The sequence below is a fragment of the Lycium barbarum genome, chromosome 10 (genome assembly GCF_019175385.1).
Source record: "Lycium barbarum isolate Lr01 chromosome 10, ASM1917538v2, whole genome shotgun sequence".
Lineage (NCBI taxonomy): Eukaryota > Viridiplantae > Streptophyta > Magnoliopsida > Solanales > Solanaceae > Lycium > Lycium barbarum.
In genome coordinates, this window is record NC_083346.1 from 80,757,046 (window position 1) to 80,759,793 (window position 2,748).

Below are 2,748 nucleotides of genomic sequence, written 5' to 3' on the forward strand. Positions count from 1 at the left end.
TTCCAACGAAATCAACGTATGATAAAATAAGGTTTCCAACTCATAAGGTCAACCACTAAGCATCAAGTCTAGAGTCATTCAATGTTTCATTCTCTTTTAACATCATCGATACCAAGTTATGGTTCAATATCAATTAGCATAGGAAATGAGTATGCATGACATGCATGACGTCATCATCAATATTAAGTCATAAGTCATGTTTCCATCCAACTAGTCTCCCATGATACATAGAATCCTCCAAATCATATATGAAATATTAAGCATTATTCCTAGAGTTTCTAATAGGCTACAAGCCCGAACACATAAAGCCACAATACAAACAGAACGTAACAAGGCGACAAGTCACAATAAATCAGCAACCAACCTAGTAGAATACTATCCCAACTCCACACCCGAGGGCGTACATGCTGTCCTTGAAAATCACCAACCCTACATATTCTATACTAACAAAAGTCTAACCATAAGGTAAGCCGTAACCTACCTAGAAAGCCAAACAACAATCTTGAACCGTCAAACTTGAGCCTTTCCCTTCATTTGTGCCTCAAAATAATGGAAGTCTAGTCATGTTCGAATACGGTATTAGAATCAAGAAGCACAACACCCATAAGCCTTACTTCTATTCAAGTCCTAAATCCTAACTCATGGAATGGGGAAAACGAACCCTTAAAGGTTAAATGGTCAATTCGAATGCAAACAAGAAATTCATACTCTAGGTGATCAATTCCCATCAAACAATGGCTAGATTAACTCATGGATTAGGCCAATTTGGCTTTTACGTTAAACCCCCGAATTTGGGTAAAAACCCTAATTTCTAATTCCATAAATTGGTCACCAATAATGGTAGATTCATGTTTATATAGCCACAACCCATCAATTCCATACTTAATGTAGCTTAATCCATCCACAAATCAAGGTTTGATAACAAAAAAATCATTCAAGAAAGAAACCCAAAAACCCTCTTTAGTACTTATGTTGTTGGAAGACTCTAGCATGGAGTAGGGAGTTTCTAAGATGGATTATGAACCATAAATGAAGAATGAGGATAGATGGATTTACGACAATGAAGAATCACCCAAATTCTCTTGAAATGCCCTCCTAGAAGCTCAGAACCGAATGGAAAAGAATAAGGCACTCGAGCGTTTTGTCATCTCATTAAATACTAGACTGCCGCGTCACCTGCTGTAGCGGTCGCAAGACCGCCACGGCGGTCCCGCTGCAACAGTGACACAACCTCTACGGCGGTTACCCCTAAATACACTAAGTCACTATAGCAGCAGGGCCACTGCTATAGTGGTACCGCTGTCGCGATTTTGGTGCCCCCATAGCGGTACACCAGACACCAAAAATTTCCAAACTTCCAACGGTCTCAACCCGAAATCCAACTATCATCCGCCACTCACAAACCAGTTATGTAGACATACATAAAAACACACTATGAATGCACTCGTGGCCTTGAAATTCCAAACAAAGGTCTCATTGACCAAGTCAACCCCCAATACCACAAAACCAACTTTCCAACACAAGTCCCAAAATGTACTCTAATGCATTGGGAAATGGACCCAACATACCCATAAGTCACAATGACCATCAGTACCTCTAAAAATCGATGAATTTCTAAAAAAGGTCTATTTACCCAAAAGTGAACTTTAGGTCAAACATTTTTCGCTTTAAGGCTTATTTTCACAAAAACCTGTCTAATACTCATCCGATGGCTTCGAAAATCATACCACCCATCCCTGTAAGTCAAATATATGCTAACAAAGCTTGATGAAATGTCAACAGGGTCAAAAGTACCGTAACGGCCAAACGGGTCATTACGTGCTAGGGCTTTATCTCGGTAAACAGTTTAGTGTTCAGACTCATGTTACGAGGTTTCATAGACTAGTCTGGCATGTTAAGTCAGATGTTCAGTATCATATAGTCATGCTGGCTTCGTACTTATTATGTTTTTAGAAAACTTCCGCATTTATACTTTCAGACAGTATTTTCAGTATTCAGTATTATATCTAAACCCAGGCCGTATTTCGATTTTCATGTTTTAAGTCTTATTCCATGATAGTACATGTCTTACGTTGATTCAGCCAGCCACATGGTGTTATGCCTCTCGTTCTCGTCGTAAGGAAGTCCATGGATTTCTAGTGGTTTATACCCTTGGTACGGAGATCCGTACCGGATTTTTTGAGACATTAAGTACCTTACCTCATGTCTAACAAAGTATAAGTATATGTTCCTTACAATACGATAGGATTAGAGGTTAAACGAATGGAATCGATGCGAATTGGAATGACTCAGGGAATTGGCAGGAAACCAGTACACTTTGACGGGTCGTCGACGTGTCGACGAGGCATCGTTCCATGCCGTTGACACACTACAGCCTCTGAATTTTTTGTGGCAGAACGATAGAGGAAGTAGACGGTCGTTGACATGTCGACGATGTTACACTCCATAATAATCCGTGCTACTGTATTAAAACAATAAAGAATGAGTTAAGAAGGTTCAAGGAAAGTTAATCGAGTTAGTAAGAATATCGTTATATATATGGTTGTCTTAAGTATCTCGAGATGACATGGTAACCTAAAGGATTTGAAATCGCGTTATGAGTATGTATATGAGGTAATGCGAGTGACCTTTTAAAGTATTTGAGATTATTAGTAATGATATAGAAGATGGACAAAATATATGAACATACTTTTGCGATTGGAGTTTCGTCGAAGCTGTGTGAGTTCTCTAATTATGTTTAAGGTTATT